Below are 20,852 nucleotides of genomic sequence, written 5' to 3'. Positions count from 1 at the left end.
TTTCCAGGATTTTTTTATCTCCCTGTTGGACACCTCTACCTGCCCGCTGGCTGTGGGTGGTAAGGGGTGGCAATTTTGTGCTGCACTCCATATTTCTTCAGGAGCAATTGGAATTGTTTGTTCACGAAATGTGTACCCCCGTCGCTGATAACTGCTCTAGGGGTTCCAAATCGACTGAAAATATTCTTCTTTGTTTCCAAAGAAAGGTGGGAAAGGCCCCATGAAATCAATGCCCCATACATCGAACAATTCAACCTCCATTATTGGAACAAGGGGCATTTCATGCTTTCTTGTAATGTTCCCTGTTCTCTGGCACCTGTCACATTTTTTAACAAAAACATTAGCATCTTTAAACAAGGAGGGCCAGTATAGACCTGACTGCAGCACTTTAGCTGCTGTTCTTGCTCCAGCAAAGTGTCCTCTATAAGGGGAGTTGTGGCATTGCTCCAGTATTTTCTGTTGTTCTTCTTTAGGGTTACACCTTCGAAGTAATTGGTCAGAACACCTTTTGTAGAGCAAAGGGTCGTCCCAGAAATACTGCTTAGCTTCATGATGGAACCTCTTTCTCCTTTGGTGATTCAAGTGGTATGGCTCGATTCCGGCAGCCAGGTAATTTGCAATATCTGCAAACCAAGGAGCTTGTTTTTCAGAGATCATCAGAAGCTGCTCATCAGGGAATGTCTCCTTAATATGATCTCATTCTTGTGGCCTTGCTCTTTCTAATCGAGATAGGTGGTCAGCCACCTTGTTATCACTTCCTCTCCGGTCCTTGATCTCAAGGTCAAATTCTTGGAGCAACAGTACCCATCTAATTAGTCTTGGCTTGGCATCCTTCTTAGCAAAGAGTTGCTTGATTGCTGAATGATCAGTGAATACTGTGACTTTGGAGCATATTAGATATGAACGAAACTTGTCACATGCAAATACAACTGCCAACATCTCCTTCTCCGTCACTGTGTAGTTGGCTTGTGCCGGAGTAAGAGTTCTACTAGCGTAGTAAACAGTTCTGAAGACTTTGTCTTTTCGCTGCCCAAGAATTGCTCCCAAGCCGAAATCGCTGGCGTCACACATTAGTTCAAAAGGAACACTCCAATCTGGGCTTTGAATGATGGGTGCGGACACCAGCCTCGACTTGAGCTCCAGGAAGGCTGTCAAACATTTTTCGTCAAAATTGAACTTCCTGTCTTGCTCCAGAAATTCACAAAGTGGTTTGGCGATTTTGGAGAAGTCTTTAATGAAACGTCTGTAGAACCCAGAATGTCCCAAGAAGCTTCTGATCCCTTTTACTGGGGTACGGGGAGGTAGCTTCTCAATTGCTTCCACCTTAGCCTTGTCCACCTCGAGGCCCTTGCTTGAGATTTTGTGTCCTAGCACAATGCCTTCTCTTACCATGAAGTGGCATTTTTCCCAATTCAGCACTAAATTGCTCTTGACACATCTTTTCAATACCTGTTCAAGGTTATTAAGGCAAGTAGGAAAAGAGCAACCAATGACAGAAAAATCATCCATGAAAATTTCTACTGCTTCTCCTACCAAATCAGTAAACAAAGCAAACATGCATCTTTGAAAAGTTGCTGGGGAATTACATAGCCCGAAAGGCATTCTTCTGAATGCAAACGTCCCAAAGGGGCACGTAAAAGTGGTTTTGTGTTGGTCTTCAGGAGCAACCGGGATTTGGTTGTATCCCGAATACCCATCTAAGAAACAAAAGAATTCTTTCCCAGCTAGATGATCCAGCATTTGGTCAATAAAAGGAAGGGGGAAATGATCCTTTCGGTTAGCATTATTTAGTTTCCTGTAGTCTTGACAAATCCTCCACCCAGTTATCTTTTTGGTGGCTACTAACTCTTGTTTGTCATTTTTAACTACAGTAATGCCACCCTTTTTTGGAACGCATTGTACAGGAGCAACCCATTTACTATCTGAGATGGGATAGATTATACCTGCATCAAGCCATTTGATGATTTCTTTTCTTACCACCTCCTTCATATTGGGATTCAGCCTCCTTTGATGCTCCACAGATGAGCTGTCAGGGTCTTGGAGCAAAATCTTGTGCATGCAAATTGTTGGGCTAATTCCTTTTATGTCAGCCATGGTCCAGCCGATTGCTCCTTTGTAATCTTTGAGCTTTTGTGTGAGTTGAAGTCCCTGTTCATGGGTTAGCAAAGAAGAAATAATCACAGGGAGAGTGTTGTTTTTACCCAAATAAGTGTATTTCAGGTGTTCAGGTAAGGGTTTTAACTCCAAGGTAGGTGGTTGCTCTACTGAAGGCAGTTTCGGTCTTTGCTCCTGCTCTGATCGGTTTAAGGATTCAAAGACCCTTTATTTCCTTCCCTGGGGTTGGTGGAAACTGATGGATGTAAGGTATTCTTCCAGCTCTTCAAAGTCCTTCATGCCTATCTCTGGCTGCAAATGCTCCTGCTGTTTTTCTCTTATGACCGAGTCAAGGATCGAAATGCTAGAGCAATCCTCAGTGTTATCTTCATCAAATTTTATTGCTTTCATGACATTAAACTTCACTTCTTCTCCGTTTACACTCATGGAAAGTTCACCCTTTCTGACATTTATGATAGCATCACCGGTAGCCAGGAATGGTATGCCCAGAATTATTGAAACTTCTTGATCTGCTTCAAAATCTAGGATGATGAAGTTAGCTAGTAGAATGAACTTGTCTACTTGGACAAGGACATTCTCAATTTTTCCTTCTGGCTTGGCTATAGATCGGTCCGCAAGTTGAAGAGTGACTGTTGTTGGTCTTGCTGCTCCTATGTCAAGCTGCTTGAAGATGGAAGCTGGTATTAGTTTTACACTTGAACCCAGATCACAAAGTGTCCGACCAAGATAGTTCTTCCCAACTGTACACGGGATGGTGAATATACCAGGATCCTTTAGTTTGGGAGGAATTTTAGTCAGGTACTTGCACGATTGTTGAGAGAGAGAGCTACAGTCTCAAATTCTTCGATCTTTCTTCTTTTTGACAAAATGTCCTTCATAAATTTTGCATACGAAGGCATTTGCTCCAGAGCTTCTACTAGAGGAATATTTATGTGGAGTTGTTTCATCAAGTCGAGAAACTGGCTAAACTGCTTATCCTCGTGTTACTTTTTCAACCTCTGTGGAAAAGGAGGCTCAATCGGTTCACTCCTTCTCTTGCATGGGGGAACATAGGTTGGTACTGAAACTGGTTCACTGACTTTTGTTGCTCTAAGGTCTGCTACAGGTGTTGCGTCATCCGGTTTGATTTCAGCAGACTCATTGCTCTGGACCTTCTCTTCTGGTCCTATCTGAGCCTCAAGGTGTGAAGGGTCAGTGGCTTCTTCAGCTTCCTTTTCTGTGGGCTGTTTTGTTGGTTCGCGCTTCCGAGGTCGTGCCACTAAATCTGGGGGTGGTAAAGTCTTTCCATCTTGTAGGCTTATAGCATTACAATGCTCCTGGTTATTCTGAGACAGCTTTTCTGTGTCACTAGGGAGTGTCCCTGGTTGCCTCTGCTTGAGTGCTCCAGCCAGCTGACCAATTTGGGTTTCTAGGTTTCGCATGGCTGTGCTGTTCTAATTCATGTACTCCTTGACAGAAGTCTCAAAGGATTGGGACTTCCCTTCACCCTTATCCCAGTTTTGTTGGTTCTGCCTGGGATACGGGGGTCAGTTCTGGTAGTTTCCTCCACTACCTCCAACATTATTCTGATTCCTCCAGCCTCGGTTATTGTTCCCTTGATAGTTGTCATTGCTCCTGTTGTTGTTGTCATACCCTCCTGCATAGCATACAACAGCTAGATTGTTACAGTCCTCATATTCATAAGGACCTCCACAAGTGGGGAAACTCTGACTTGATTGAGTCAAGAGAAGTTGCTCAGTTGGTTTTTTCTGTTCCATGGGCTTCCAGTTTTTTATAGTGTTCTGGAGCGAAGCCATTTGTGCTGAAAGAGCATCAGCTGAGCTTAGCTCAAGAACTCCTGCTTTCTTAGGAGCACTGTGTCGTGAGGTAGGCCATGAAATATGTTTTTTTGAAAGTTATTCCAACAACTGGTAGGTTTCTGGATAGGTAAAATCCAAAAGATCTCCCCCTGCAGCTGCATCAACAGTTGCTTTCAATGGTGGGGTTAAGCCATGATAGAACGTGTGAATGATGCCCCAATCAGAAACTCCATGATTCGGGCAAATTCGTATCAACTCTTTAAAGCGTTCCCACGCTTCATACAGACTTTCTCCATCATACATTTGAAAGGAAGCTATATCATCCCTCACTTGGGCTTGTTTTGCTTTGGAGAAAAATCGGGTAACAAACTGTTCCGCCAATTGCTCCCAACTGGTGATGGAGTTTGGGGGCAATGTTCTCCTCCATTCTTTGGCTTTTCCAGCTAAGGAAAATGGAAAAAGCCGCATCCGCATGTTTTCTTCCGAAATACCGTGAACTTTGAAATTATCAACTATCTCAGTGAAATTGTCCAAATGACTGTGAGGGTCTTCCATGGGCAGTCCATGGAACTGACCAGTGTTCATAATCATTTGGAACATTGCAGGTTTTATTTCAAAGTTCGGGATATTCAAGGGAGGGGAACATACCCTCGTTCTGGACCATTTCTGAAGGGAGCAGCCATATCATTCAATGATGGCCCTCTTCCTTCATTCGGTCCTTGTTCAGGCTCATAATTATGATTTCCATTGTTATCATTGTTTACAACCTCCTCCATTGTAATGTTTCTCAACCTTTGAATTCTTCTTCTATTTTTGAAGGTTCTCTCGGGTTCTGGATCAAAAAGTACTATTTCCCGTCCAAGTTCTGTAGGTTCTGTGCTCATACAAATGGAAGAGGTCTATCAAAACAAAAAGACTGCAATTTAAACAACAAAAATGTTTCCTTAAAAACGCCCTTTCTTGCCAAATGATCCCCGGCAATGGCGCCAATTGCTTGGTCGAACCGAGAGCTGCTCGGGAATATTTTTTTAGAGTGCAAGAGTGCAGAGTAATAATCAGGATTGCCAACAGGAGCAATCTACTCTAACTAAGAGCAACCCTCTTCAACTATACGCAAGCGTACGTGTCAAGCAATATAGGGTATTGTAGCCCCAGATTTATCGTCCTCAGGGAGCAGTTGTGAAGTAAGAAGCGCTATACGAAACTTAATTTGTAAAATGGAGCAATAAAAGAAAGTACTATTCTCAGCTAAGCTTCACGAAGAGCTATCTCTGGGCAGCTAGTTAAACAATGTTAACCTTTCTGAACCAGATGAGAGCAGTGAATGACTTAGCACGGTCATTGAATAAAAAGGCATCAATTTAAGTAACTTCAAGAGCAGTCAACGAAATGAAAGTAAGAGCATCAGCTGGTAAAATACAGTTCAGTTATCTTGAGGAAAAGGTTGTGATAGAAGTTCGAGTTAAGATTAATTTCAGGAAAAGTCAAGTAGGTGTCACGGGTTCCATGTTTTCATCCCTTTGGTTAACCCTGCTTGGTAGCATAATTTATAAGTGGATTTTGCTCCTTCCCTTGTTTTGCTATAGGTAAGCAGAGAGTAAGGCCTTACTCTCCACGTTACTCCATAGTACTTGGAGTTATATGCAAGGAAACCATGCTGCCTTCTCAAAAGAGCATGGATTCACATGGCAGTGCTCCCCATTCCAGGTGTTTCTCCCTCCTTTCTTCAGGCTAAACTACCCCAGGATCTTGATAATGCTCCACACGCCTTTGTCAGTGTTTCATCAACCAAGTGGTCCTGGGATGAGGTTGTCAGCCCAAAGGGTTTCACAAAATCAATAAATTAAACCAAAGAGCAACTCAAAATTCATTTGTAAAATATGTGTTCCTTACAAAGTTATCCTAAGACAAAAGGGATTACTTCTATGGAACCCTCACCTACTTAGAGAAAGTTAGCTCCTAGCGAGCATTTTTACAATAAGAAAAAAAACAAAGAAAAATAACGAGTCCTAGGATGGGCGCTGATCCTCCTTTCATGAGGATTGCTTGTTCCTTTTATAGGGTTCTTCATTTGATCTCCATTGTTCCTTTCATCAAGGGTTGTGCTTTGTTTAAATCCTCTCCAATGGTAACTTTGCTTTTTGCCAGCTTGGCCTTAAATGGAGATGGTCCCCCTTGCTTTTGGCTCCCTTTGTGAGTAGGAGTATCGGATTCAGGGAGGCACCTTCACTCTTTCTGCTGCAGCTGACGTGGCTGCTTTTTATTGCTCAGCTCCTTTGCTTTCGTACTGTAGCAGAGGTAGCACCTCCACCTTCTCTGCTGTGGCTGACGTGGCGGCTTCCCATTGCTTCTTTTGACTGCTGTTGTACTACAGCAGGTTTTTCTTTTCCTTTATGCGCAACACTCCTTCTTCTCTTTTCATTTTGTGGTTCCTTCTGATGGGCCGTAGGTGTCTTGAACAAAGCAAACTAACCCAATAGTCATATGTGAAAAAGATAATGTTAAAATTGCTCCAGTCTACCTTAATTCCCGCTTTCGGTATTGCTCTGGTCCACTATTCAAAACAGTTGCTCTATATGGAGAGAAGAAGGTTGAAGGGAGTTATTTATAACCAAACATGGGTTTTGTGGAACAATTTACACTTAATGGGCCTCAACTTTTGAGGACCATCAATGTATATGTGATCACATTGCGTGGGCCTGATCAACTCATAATTTGTGTAACTTGTGCAGAGTCATGGTAAGGTCCGGGAGAACACGAGAGACTTCTGAGGATCAATCCGATCCTATCCTGACTGCATTGGTTGAGATGCAGGCGGCTAGGTTAGCCGATCAGGAGGCCACTAGATTGGCCAACGCGGCAATGATGGAAGCTGTTCGCGAGGCGAACCGGATAGCCGCTGCTGAGGTTCGTGAAGCGAACCGGAGGACCACGGAGGAAGTCCTCGAGGCGAACAAGATGGCGAACATGACGATGATGTGAGTCATGTTGGAGGAGATGAGAGTTGGTCCTGCTATTGGCCAGGCTCCACCACCACTGCCGCCACCGCCACCGCCTCCACCTAGTGTTCATGAGGAGAGCCATAGTCACATCGGCAGTGCTACTCATGCCGCTGAGACGGGGGAGCCCCTTGTGGGGATTGCTGAGGATCGTGATGTGATCGATCGCCGGCTGAATGCTTTCAGGAAGCATAAGCCACCTGTGTTTAAGGGGTCTCTGGATCCTATTGCTGCTGCGAGATGGCTAGAGTCTCTGGACAAGATTTTTCGGGTCATGCAGTGTACAGACCCACAGAAGCTGATGTTCTCGACCTACATGCTGGAGGGCAATGCCCATGAGTTGTGGACGCACACCTCTCGTGCTTTTGAGAGGCAGGGTCGTGTCATGACGTGGCCATTCTTTGAGGAGTGCTTTCTGGGCCGATACTTTCCCTATGATGCGCAAGAGAGGAAGCATGGGGAGTTTGATCGTTTGGTACAGGGCTCGATGTATGTTGATGAGTACCTGGCTAAGTTTAATGAGCTAGTGAAGTTTGCACACTTCCAGATGGTTCCTCCTACTCTGTTATTTCTGGCAGCTAAGTTCCGCAGGGGACTTAGTGAGGTGATTGCTGAGCATCTTGCTGGTGCTACTTCGAGGGACTTTCGTACACTGGTTCAGCAGTGTAAGGACATCGAGGATGTTTGTGTGGCAAGCAAGGCCAAGAGGGCCAAGGTTGAGGAGAGCAAGGGAACAGGTGGTTCCACTCCCGCTCCTACTTCTTGGAAGGACAGGAGGTTTGCTGATAAGAGCAAGGGAAAGCAGTTAGCGACTAGGCAGGCGCCTGGTCAGTTCAAGAGAGCTGTTTCACATCAGGGGAGTTCTGCTAGACCTCCTACCACTCCGAGATGTTCAGGATGTGGGAAAGAGCATGTGGGACGCTGTGCTACGGGGCAGTTGCTGTGCTTCAAGTGTGGCAAGGAGGGCCACTTCTCTAGAGATTGTCCGTCGTCGACGGCGAGAGCTGCAGCTGTTCAGGCAGTTCCTTTGCAGATGGTTCCGATGGCATCTTCTTCGGCACCTGCAGTGCCACCTTCTGTTGGGAGAGTGTATACACTAGATAGGCAGCAGTCGGACCGCGCTCCGAACCTTGTCAGAGGTACTGTGTCTATTGGTGATTCTTTTGTCGATGCTATCTTTGATTCCGGGGCTACTCATTCGTTTGTTGCTACCCCGATTGCTTTGGGGCTTGAGTTGCCCAGTGCTGTGCTTTCTCCACCGTTGCGGGTGACTACCGCCACCGGAGAGATTTGTGATTCTACCACTGTACATCGCGATGTAGCGTTTCAGTGGGATGACCGTGAGTTCTCGGTAGATCTGATAGAGTTGCCGATGGCCAACCTTGAGATTATTCTGGGCATGGATTGGTTGTCTAGAAACTGTGCATTGATTGATTGCTATGCAAAGCGCGTGGTGATGTCTCCGTGTGATTCCACAGCTAGTTCCTCGCCATACATTTCACTGCTGCAGGCCAGGAGAGCGCTGCGAGCAGGGGCATTGGGTTATGTCATGTTGGGTGGTTTGGTGACTGGGACACAAGAGGATATCACTGGCATTCCTGTGGTGGGGGAGTTTCTCGAGGTGTTTCCTGAGGAGATTCCTGAGTTTCCGCCACAGCGGGAGATAGAGTTCTCCATTGACTTGTTGCCCGGTGTGGGGCCGATTTCTTTAGCTCCTTATCAGATGTTGCCACCGGAGTTGGCTGAGCTTAAGAAGCATATTGAGGATCTTTCAGCGAAAGATTTCATTAGACCGAGTGTGTCTCCTTGGGGAGCACCGGTTATCTTTGTGAAGAAGAAGGACGGGACAATGCGATTGTGCATCGACTACAGGTAGTTGAACAAGGTGACAATCAAGAACAAGTATCCCCTTCCTCGGATTGATAATCTGTTGGATCAGCTCAGGGGTGCTTGTGTGTATTCCAAGATTGATCTCTGGTCCGGATACCATCAGATTCGGGTGAAGCCGGAGGATGTCCCGAAGACCGCGTTTCGTTCGAGATACGGTCATTTTGAGTATTTGGTGATTCCGTTTGGACTCACGAATGCGCCGGCGGTGTTCATGGATTACATGAACATGATTTTCCAGCCGTATCTGGATCAGTTTGTGATTGTCTTCATTGATGATATTCTGATCTACTCCAAGACTGAGGAGGAGCATGCGGAGCATCTGAGGATAGTTCTGCAAGTGCTGAAGGAGAAAAAGCTTTATGCTAAACCTTCTAAGTGTGAGTTTTGGCTCAAATCAGTCAAGTTTCTGGGGCATGTGATTTCAGCAGATGGAGTTGCAGTGGATCCCAACAAGATTGAGGTCGTGTTGGATTGGGAGAGACCCAAGACAGCTACAGAGGTGAGGAGCTTCTTAGGTTTGGCAGGTTACTATCGGAGGTTCATCAAGGGTTTTTCCACGATGGTTCTCCCTTTGACTCGCCTTACCCGAAAGGAGACTCCATTTGTGTGGACTCACGAGTGTGAGGCGTGTTTTCAGGAGTTGAAGGAGAGATTGACTTCTTCACATGTGTTGATCCTTCCTGATCCTGAGGAGCAGTTTGAGCTTTACTGTGATGCTTCTGGAAAGGGACTGGGTTGTGTGCTGATGCAGTCTGGTAGAGCTGTTGCTTTTGCTTCGAGGCAGTTGAAGCCTCATGAGGAGAACTACCCGACTCATGATTTGGAGTTGGCTGCGATTGTGTTTGCTTTCAAGATTTGGAGGCATTATCTTTTTGGTTTGAGGTTTGTGGTATTCAGTGATCACAAGAGTTTGAAGTACCTGTTCGACCAGAAGGAGTTGAACATGAGGCAGAGGAGATGGATGGAGTTCATAAAGGACTACGACTTTGAACTAAGGTATCATCCTGGCAAGGCCAATGTGGTAGCCGATGCTTTGAGTCGGAAATCCAGTAGTTCATCCAGTTTGCTACTTGGTAACTTCGATGTGGTTGAGAAGTTTCGCCACTTGGCAGTGACCGCTCCGTGCGCGAGCGTACTTCTCGGGTTGGAAGCATCTGATGTTGTGAACGAGCTGCTAGAAAAGATCAAAGAGGCACAAGTTCAGAGAGTGTCTGGATTATGTGAAGAACCAAGACGGTGTGTCTTGGAATGATGATGGATTGCTTTTGTTCCAGCGGAGGATTGTAGTTCCTCGAGGTCCGTTGACAGAAGAGGTTATGGCAGAAGGCCATAAGGGTCAGTTTTCTATCCACCCTGGTGCTACTAAGATGTATCAAGACTTGAAGAAGAACTTCTGGTGGCCGGGTATGAAGAAAGATGTTGCCATCTTTGTGTCCAAGTGTTTGGTTTGCCAGAAAGTGAAGATTGAACACTAGAAGCCGTCTGGTAAACTTCAGCCTCTTGAGATTCCAGAGTGGAAATGGGAGAGCATTTCTATGGACTTCGTTGTGGGTCTGCCGAAGACTCAGGTTGGCTGTGACTCGATATGGGTCATTGTGGACAGACTGACGAAGTCTGCCCATTTTCTTCCAGTGAAGGTGAGCTTCACTACAGAGCAGTTGGCCAGATTGTATGTTCGCAAGATTGTGAGGCTTCACGGGGTGCCCATGAGTATCATCAGTGATAGGGACCCGAAGTTCACATCTTGGTTCTGGGAGGCGCTTCAGGGAGCTTTTGGTACGCAGTTGAGACTGAGTACAGCCTATCACCCTCAGACTGATGGACAGACTGAGAGGACTATCCAGACCTTGGAGGACATGTTGCGGGCTTGCACGTTGGAGCAGGGCTCGGCATGGGATATGTACCTTCCATTGGTAGAGTTTTCTTATAACAACAGTTTCCATGCTAGCCTGGGCATGGCACCCTACGAGGCGCTCTACGGTAGGAGGTGTCGTACACCTACCTGCTGGTCGGAGGTTGGGGATCGTGATTTGTTTGGCTTGGATTTTGTCCAAGATACCACCCTGCAGATCCAGATGATCAGGGAAAAGCTGAAGCAGGCGCAGAATCGTCAGAAGAGCTACTACGATTTCAAGCATCGACCACTGGATTTCAGTGAGGGTGAGCACGTGTTTGTGAGACTTTCACCTGTCACCGGTGTTGGACGGGCACTAGGAGTAAGGAAGCTGAGCCCGCGGTTTATTGGGCCATACCAGATTCTTGGTAGAGTAGGACCTGTTGCCTACCGGCTTGCCTTGCCTCCGAACCTGGCCAACATCCACGACGTGTTTCACGTGTCTCAGCTTCGGAGGTACATAGCAGATCCTTCGCACGTGGTGCAACCGGATGATGTGGAAGTTCGGGAGAACTTAAAGACTCTTGTCGGACCACTAAAGATTCTCGATCGTGGCGAGAAGCAGCTGAGGAGCAAGATCAATCCGATGGTCAAGGTGCAGTGGACCGGAAGGACTCATGAGGAGTGTACTTGGGAGCGAGAGGACGAGCTTCTCCGGCAGTACCCCGAGTTTCGACCAGGTATGTTTCTGATTTTTAGGTCAAAATCCTAAAAAGGTGGGGTGAATGTAAGAACCCGCACCGTTAATTAAGGTATTTAATTAATTAATTATGCAAAATTAGGAAATGATTCCATAATTGACCCTAATAATTATTATGAGGCTGTAATAATTATAGTAAGTGAGTAATAATGCTGAAAGTCATTTTTCGGAAGAAAAGTGCAGATACCGGTCTGCTAGTCGGTATAAATGAGTACCGAAAAAGTATCTCGGAAAATTATAATAAGTGCATGTTAATTAATAGAATAATATGTAGGACTTGTAAAACGAGTTTCAAGTTCAGATAATGAGAACTGGTGCTAGAAACCAGTATTGGCTTTGAAAAGCGCGTACCGGAAAAGTGCTCAGAAAATTACGAAAAAAATATGATAATTCTTAGAAAAATGTCTAGTTTCAGAATCCAAAATTTGGGATTAAAATGCTAAGCGTAGAAATTAAAGATAATACTGTGTGTTTAAGTGGCTTGGGCTATAAATACCCATTTTTAAGGGCACATAGCCCTAGAAAACAGAATTTCCAGCGTGAGTTGTTGGTGGAGGCTGACCAGAATAGTGCTCCATTGCTCTTTCCTTCATTTCTTGGCCAAGTTATCACCTTTGATGCTTGTTCCTTCTTTCTAAACACTTGGTGAGGGTGAGAGCTAGCTTTGGGACTGCTTTGTTGGTCTCTTTCTGAGTGTTGGTGGTTGTGTTGAGCTTGTGAGGGGGCTGAGTTAGTAGGTTGGAGTGTAGAGGTTTTGTTCTTGATTGTTGAAGCTCCAAGTGGTCATCTTTGGGAAGAAAGGAACCACCTTGTTGTGCATTTTCGTGCACTCCTCGAAGTCAGAGTTTGGGAGCTGGTTGTGAGCTCCAAGAGCACCTCCAACCTCTGTTTTGAGCTTTGGTGAGTTGTACTTACCTCGAGCTTGTGTTTTAATGGATTAAAGGTGTGATCTTTGCATGTTTAAAGGATTAATCAAGTAACCAACTGGGGTGTGGACCTTAATCAGTATAAAGATGCATGTTTTAACAGAAGTAAGTGTTAAAAATGGAACCTTGGAAGGATATCTTCACGAAATGCATTTTCTGCATTCTGTCGTGAAATATCCGGATATGTGCCCGATGAATATCCAGATATGTGATATCCGGATATGGGTTTTGTGTACCCGGATAATAGATATCCGGATATGGGATTCTGGATATCCGGATATTGTATATCCGGATATGTCTAGTGAGATATCCGGATATTGCATATCCGGATATGGTCCCGAGGAATATCTGGATATTCTGGGATTTCGTAGAACAGTAGCTGTGCTGTGTGTACAGTAGGCTAATGGGGGTTTGTGGACCCTAGATGGATGAAGTTGAACTTCTGTAATTAATGAACTAAGTCAGAATCGTGGTGATTAAGGACTTATGGCTTGGTATGGAGCCTTAAGACGTAAAACGTAAGGAGAGGCGTTGTCTTTAAGTTATATGCTTGTGTTGCATTATTATAGATATAGTATTGGTCCATAACAGATTGTGAATCTGCTGTGTTTGGACTTTGAGCTGTGGACTCTTGGCTTTTGGAGTTAGCTTGCAAGGTAAGCTTTCGTGTCCTCGGTTTAGCCATGTTGTGGTTCCAGCATGTCCCATGGGGGTATGGTTTATGCATGCTGTGTACATGCTTTTGGATATTTGATATGTTGATTGAACTTTACATGTAATGGCTTTTAATATGCATGTGTTGTTTCATCTTGACGGGAAGCCTGAGTATGTAGCGCCATACAAGACGGTGTACCGGGGTGAATGCAAGTGGTACTTGCACGGTGTGTAGGTGATAGACGTATACCTACACTGTCTCTGGCCAGTAGATTAGTATTGACACACATGGCATGATTATCTGCTGCATTGCATTGTTTTAGAAATGATAAACTGTTTTTGAACTTATATTGCACATGTAAGTGAGCTTGGGGTGGAAGATCCTTGAGGACTCACTGACTTACTGAGATTTCTAGATTAAAGATCTTACCCCACGTTTGGGGAATGCTTATTTCAAGATCAGGTAGTATGGGTACTGATGCCTCAGGCGGCAGGAGGCCGGAGCTTAGCTGATTATGTTTTACTGCTTATGTTAGCATGACTGGATTTTGATGCTGTTTATGTTTTCCGCTATTTATGATATGTTGTTGTTGAGACTGATGTTGGGCATGTTGCCTTATTTGAGTGAGCATGGGGATTGTCCATGACACTTTCTGTTAGTACTTGTAGTTTGGAGTTGTATAAACTGTTAGATGGTCCGGTCTACGTTGTTGTAGTTCCGTGACTAGAGCCACACTTATATTATCTATGTTATGAGGTATTTCAGTTAGCTGTTTTATTGCACTTGCATACAGGCGATGTTTTATTAATCGATTATTAAGCAAGTTGGTAATGTTAATGGCATCATAATTGAAAAGAAAAAGTAATTCCGCATTTTAATTAAGCGCAGCTTAATACGATATTATGATAACATTACCGTATATACGGGGTGTTACATGGCCGAATGTTCATCATCGTAAGGCCAAGGGATTTTTCTCCCATTTTCAAGGTTCAAAGCACTCATATAGGTCCACCTTGATTGATCAAAACACTCACCACATCAACTCATCAAGCCACACACAAACTTGCACTATTTCCCCCCAAAATTGCTTATAAGGTCGTGGCATGCAAGGGTGGAATTCCAAGGAATTTTCTCTCAATTCACATGCATTAAACTCTTATACAACCTTACTATCAATGATCCAAATAATTAACAACTCATTTACATAATTTTCCAACAACTTGTTTTTCAAGAAACTATGTTTATCCATCAAATTTTTCCTAAGTTACCAAACTTTTTCACAAGAATTTTTATGGACTCAATCATCATTAATCATCATTGTGAGCATTAATTTCCAAAGGAACACTACCATTTAAGGTCCCCAACTATCTCAATCAACCAGCACATGCTTTAGGTCTTCACATTTATGATCTCAATCAAAACTCAATAGAAATAAAATTACTTACAACCAATAGCTTCCTAAGGTTCAAGGGAGTGATATACTAGTCTTCAAGCAAGCCAAACCTCCATTAATGGCCACACCAAGCTCCAAATTCATCCTCCAATAGAGCCAAGGATCTCCTCATACAATGATTTTCAAGAGAAATACACAACATGGAAATTGTTCATAAGATCATTTGGATGAACTTTCATTTAAAGTGTTAAGTGTTTTGATGAAAGAATAAGGAAACAAAATGCTTGCCCCTTTGCTTGACGAAGGCCGCGGGTTTGAGCAAGAGAGGAGGGAGGGAGATGAATGAATAATGCTAAGGACATGTGGCCTTAAGTTGGTTTAAGTGGAGTGGGTCCCACATGCCACCTCACACGATTCAAATCATCCACTTAACACACTAGTATCCAATTAATTCATGAACTATCCATTAAATCAAAAATTTAACATTCACCAAAGTCCTTTAATAACCCTTGAACAGATGAATCCAGAGTTTTTTGATAATTCGATGAAATTACTATTTTACCGCTAGTGGTGCACCGTTTGCACGTTTGCGGGATATAACCCCTAGGAGTATATATTTAGGTTAAGATCTCCTTTGTGGGATATAGCCCCTGGGAGTATAAGTATGGATATATGTTATGATATCCTCTACGGAATACAATCCTTGGGAGTACAGGTATATGTTAAGATCTCTTTGCGGGATACAGCCCCTGGAGTATACCGTTTGCACGTTTGCGGGATATAACCCCTAGGAGTATATATTTAGGTTATGATCTCCTTTGTGGGATATAGCCCCTGGTAGTATAAGTATGGATATATGTTATGATATCCTTTGCGGAATACAATCCTTGGGAGTACAGGTATATGTTAAGATCTCTTTGCGGGATACAGCCCCTGGAGTATAGCCTAGGAGTATATATGTGTATAAAGTACGCATGGGTATGAAATATGTGATGTATTCTATGCTACGTTATCTGACATTTATGTAGGAAGTGAACTCATGGGTGAAGACTGCTCCATAAACCCTGGGTTTACTGAGATGGTTAATCTTATCCCATATGGGGACTTACTTTTCAGGTACTACAGATGCAGGAGAGACCTCACAGGGCAAGAGACCAGTTCAGGATGGCTAGAGATACTAGCTGGAGCAGTTAGCTAGTGTAGCGTTTTGGAGCATCACTATTGATGGGACGTAAATTTGTTCCCATCTAAGCCCATTTTGATGGCAAAATACCATCCGTTCCCTCATCTGATGAGCAACTTCAGCATGAAAATCACTTGTTTTACACATTTGCGACAAAAACACAGTGGGGGAACGGATGATGACGTATTCCTTTAAAAACATATTAAAAGGAGAACGGATTGAGAGCATTTATTACACCTGCTCCACTCATTTAATGCTTCTATCCATTTTGCAGGAAACGTTGAAACAACGTCTTCTAAAAGCAGAGGCGGTGCACCACTTAAGCATTAAGAAACATGAACAGCAGAGAATCAAGAGTTCACATTGGCTAAGAAGAAAGCAAGGCATGAGGGACTGCAAGAAAACGGCTAATCATCAACAATAACTGTCCCATCAAGCAAATTGCAAGCTTCTAAACACTGTTGCCACCGCCTCGTCCCTTCATTCAAGAAACAGACTTCAAAGGATTTTACAAGACTGCCACCCACTCTTCTGCCTATAAATAGGACGTCCCAAACACGAAAATATCATCGAATTCTGGAAGGATTGAATAACTAAAAGAAGAGATCACCTAGTATTAGTTAGTAGTTTAATTTTGTATAGTTGTAGCTATAGTTAAGTGACAACCCTTCTTCCTTGTTCTGTATCATCCCCTAAGACTCCTCACGACCATCAACCATCTTCTCCATTTTATGTTTTGTTATAATCTTTCTTTTTTTACTTTAATATAATTGTTCCTTCTTTCCTTTCCACTCTTTATCTCTGGACTAAATCTTGAGTCTATGGGACTTCAGTTTAGAATAATTATGTTTAAAATATCAGCCATAGGCTGAAGTATTTGTGGAACGGATAAGCTACAAAACTCTTAAAGAACTGCTTTCAAAACTCTTGACTGAAGCTTTTTGTATTTCTCTGGCTAAGTAAGCTATATTCATTGTGTATCAATGGAAATTGAACACATACTGAGAAAGGAATTTCCATAAGGAAGGGATTTCAGACAGCTTAGCCAGTGGGGGAAAGTTGTGTTCTGGCAAAAATACTATTGGTCACCTTAGGAATAAGGGGCCATTTCGTCCATTTTAAGGTTCTGTACCAAGTACCTGTTGGAGTCAAGGGAGCCATAGGAATATGGAAACTTGTGAGCCATCTAGTCCACGAGCTGAGGAATCAGAGTTGGCGAAACTGGGACAAAGCCAATAAGTGCTAAGTCTTTAGCAGAGAAAACAACTATTTAAGAATGGAGCAGTGAATCCGTTCCTTCTGTTAAAACTGTTTTTAAAACCATCCATCTTGTTGTCTCTTGATTATAGTTATCATTTTTTTGTTTTTACTTTATTCAATCTTGTATCTATAAATCACCAATGATTATTGTCACACCTTCTTTTCAACAGGAAGGATAACATACATAATGCAGCGAGTAATTGTTTGCCATCAGACTAAACTTATTGTTCCTGAGGAACGTTGTCAAGGCAGTAGGAAATGTTTGACTAGACAGTTCAATCACTAACTTTTCTTCTCATTTTCATTCTTTATAAAATAGTTTAAGACATAATTTAGAGTTCTATCCTCGTGGGAACGATAATCTGGGCCTTAATACACCCACTATTACTTGATGCGTGCACTTACGCACTTGGGTTGGAAGTAAGGGGAACCAATATGTTTTCTATTGCTAATATAGAACAGAAGAACGTCCCCCATCAGAATATTTTTTTTTCCACCATCAGCAAACCACCCAACAAGTTTTTGGCGCCGTTGTCGGGGATAGAAACACTAAATTTTGTTCTTATTACTGTTTTTAGTACATACTCTGTATAGTTCAGTTATTTCTTGTCACTGAATCTGCTATTTAGATAACTTGTGTTTATGGTTTATGAGTGAAGAGTCTAAAACACACTCTGACCACTCCATTGAAATACCTGAGTTTTTATTTGATCCTGAGCCAGAATGTACCTTTCACAGAAGAAGAAGAAACCTCATGGAAGACATTTTTGAAAATATGGCTGACCACAATAATAATGAAGAAATTCCTCCTGAACAAAATTTCAGAACTTTGGCTGCTCCTTTCAGGAACCGACCAGATAGGGGAGTAATCCTCCCTCCTGTAGCACCCAATTTTGAACTTAAACCTATCATGTTTCACATGATTAGGGAAGCAGGAGCCTTAAATGGACTCTCTGTAGAACATCCTTACACACACCTCACAACATTTCAAGATATATGTGGTAATTTTAAAGCTGAGGCTGTGACAGAGGAGAGTATGAGAATGAGGTTGTTCCCTTACTCCTTGGGTTTAAAAGCAAAAACATGGATGAAAACTCTCACCCCTGGATCAATCCACTAATGGGAGGAACTCTTTAACAAGTTCATAGAGAGGTTTCTCCCTATGTCTCGACAAGCTGATGTGAGAGCAGAAATCTCTAACTTCAGGATGTTTTATGGAGAAAATCTCTATGAAGCTTGGGAGAGATACAAGGACATAATCAGAAAATGTCCAAACCATGGGGTAGAGAGTTAGGGAGTATTACAATCTTTTTATAAGGGACTTGACCATACTTCTCAGTCACATTTAGATTTTGTTGCAGGAAGATATTTTTTTACAGGAACTCTTGAATCCAGGTATGAAATCATAGAAGGCACTACTGAAAGATGTCTCCAATGGCCAATAGACAGGGTGAACCCAGTAAGGAATCCTGGCATGCTAGAACTAGATAAGCAAACTGCCATGGAAGCCCAGCGGGCATCACTCATGAATGAGGTAAAGAACCTGAAAGCTGACCAAGAAGCACCAAGGATGGAAGTCTTACAAGTCATAGCAGCTGAAACTGAACCATGTTCAGCCTGTGGTGATCTTCATGACTCAACAGACTGCCCTTCTACTGCATTGGTGTGTTATGCAGAAAATTTTGGCAACAGGAACTTCACCAGAGACCATCAGCAGGCAGGACGCAACACCAGTTCAAATCCTGGAGGAACTATCACAAAAGATCAAAACCATAATCCCCAATGGAGGCCACCCATGAACCAAAGACCATTCAACACTCAGCAGCAACAATACCAGCAAGGTGGTAGCAGTGGAACGTTTGAACAAAGAGGAAACAATTACGTTCCGTTCCACAGAGATGACCAACGCATCAACACCCTAGAAAACTATGTCAAAGAATATGTCACCAGGAATGATGCAGTGGTCAGGAAGATTGAGTCCCATCTGGGACAAATTGCTGCCAGTCTCAATACAAGAACACCAGAATCATTATCTAGGAGTACTGAAGTTCTCTCAACAACCTCACCAGAAAAAGTCCTTGTTTTCCCAGCTCTCCTTCAGAACAAATCAAAGCTGTCACATTAAGAAGTGGGAAAGCTACTACACAACCCAACGCTCTAAATGAGGAGGAATATAATAAAGCATCTGAAGCAGCTCCAAAAGCACAACAACAACCACAACCAACCGCAGATGAGCAGAACCCAGAGCTTGGAAAATAAGCCAAAGCCAACGAAAACCAGGTGGACAGAAGTCAAACAAATAGTCCAACTCAGAGCAAGCAAAAACCAGCAAAAATTTCGTTCCCTCAGAGAACAAAGAAACAACAGGATGATAAGCAGTTTGGAAAATTCCTGGACATTCTAAAACAACTCCACATCAACATACCTCTAGTGGACGCACTAGAGCAAATGCCTAGGTACGTAAAATTCATGAAAGATGTTCTCTCCAAAAAGAGAGGGATAACAGAATATGAGACTGTGAGAAAAACACAAAAAAGTTGCTAGTATTTGAACAAACTCCCACCTAAGCTTCAAGATCCAGGAATCTTCACCATTCCCTGCATCATAGGAAACACATTGTCATGCCTCTATCTGTTTTCAAACAATTGTCCACTGGACCAGCTGAACCAACCACTGTAACATTACAAATGGCAGACAGATCCATTGTCAATCTAGAAGGGAAGATTGAAGATCTACTAGTTAAAGTAGATAAATTTATCTTACCTGCTGATTTCATCATCTTGGATTACAAATCTGATATTGACGTTCCCATCATTCTGGGTAGACCGTTCCTAGCAATTGGAGGAGCAATTATAGATGTACAAAAAGGGGAACTAACCATGAGAGTTTATGACGATGAAATCAAATTCAATATCGTTAAAGCAATGAAGTTCCAGGACGAAGATGAAGATTTGGAAGAGTGCTCTGCAATCACTTTGTTAGATAACCAGTTCAGCAGAAAAACAGAGGAGGAAGAATCCGAGGAAGTGTTAGTATTTGGGTGTCCTAGAGACAATCTTATGATTAAATAAGGACATAGATGTAGACCTTTTTAATATTGTCGCAAATAAATAAAAGCACTCTTTATCTTGTTTCATAATTCTGTCTCGATATTAATGTTAATATATTATGAATAACTTGATAAACCCCGTGGAATAAAATAGGTATCTCTTGAATATCTGTGATGAGATAACGATCATGAGGATTCAAGAATACCAGATGCTTATTCCTAATATTATGTTCCTAGTCTAGAGATACTGAGAATGGGTTCAGTAATCTCGGGTAAGACTAGCATGACTTATCTACTTGTATATGGATACAAGGTATAGACCTCATGTGCTACAGATATGGAGATGTCTTAGCTAAAGTCGTGGGTGGACCTATAAGAGTATAGCTCGCACTGAACGAACCCACAAAGAGACTCTATGAGGAAATCTCACACATAGTATCATTAGAGTAGTCTCTTTATATTTGGGTATGTCTTTCCTTAGACCAGAAGTTATCACTTAGACTGTGTTCTAGAAGGCATGCTTTGACTGTATACATCATCTGCCTGAAACATAGAGATTCATAGGTATGCTCTTGGGCTTGTCCTGATAGGGCACAGGGCTAGGGTGATAAGCTGAAGGAATTCGTCAAATCTCTGTGAGAGATTAGGTTATCCTTAAACCGGAGAAATCGGGATGACATTTACAATGACTCGGGAATCTATGCATAGTAAAAGAGATCATAAGATGATCTGCCTTTAGAGTCAGTAAATTGAAGACTCCCTATTTCATAAAAAGATAACCCTAAACCGCAAGGGATGATACGTTTCTTTACCCTAGGTTTTATGGGAAGGTAATCGAGACGAAAGGACAAACATACGGCAACCAAATATGTTCAATAGGATGATCAAATCATTAATCTAACTAGTTCTGGGGAAACAAAGCATTGCTAGTGCTCTGTGTTGTCATTAGATGGGTTGTGGGCTTATTGGGCCCAAGCCCATTTATGTCA

General features: G+C 42.9%; 2 non-coding genes across 2 annotated transcripts; one reads left to right on the top strand and one right to left on the bottom strand.

The window, feature by feature from the left end:
- Positions 1-4,140: 4,140 nt before the first annotated feature.
- Positions 4,141-4,245, top strand: LOC133293511 (small nucleolar RNA R71). Its single transcript, XR_009749065.1, has one exon. It is a non-coding gene; the product is annotated as a small nucleolar RNA R71 (small nucleolar RNA).
- A 13,746-nt stretch (positions 4,246-17,991) lies between these two features.
- Positions 17,992-18,098, bottom strand: LOC133293512 (small nucleolar RNA R71). The gene has a single exon (XR_009749066.1). It is a non-coding gene; the product is annotated as a small nucleolar RNA R71 (small nucleolar RNA).
- Between the last annotated feature and the right edge of the window lie 2,754 nt (positions 18,099-20,852).

The sequence above is a fragment of the Gastrolobium bilobum genome, unplaced genomic scaffold, assembly GCF_033153095.1.
Source record: "Gastrolobium bilobum isolate Gb01-03AN ecotype WA unplaced genomic scaffold, APGP_CSIRO_Gbil_v1 utg154400, whole genome shotgun sequence".
Lineage (NCBI taxonomy): Eukaryota > Viridiplantae > Streptophyta > Magnoliopsida > Fabales > Fabaceae > Gastrolobium > Gastrolobium bilobum.
The sequence above is the reverse complement of the archived record's forward strand: the minus strand, read 5'-3'. Positions and strand labels throughout refer to the sequence as shown.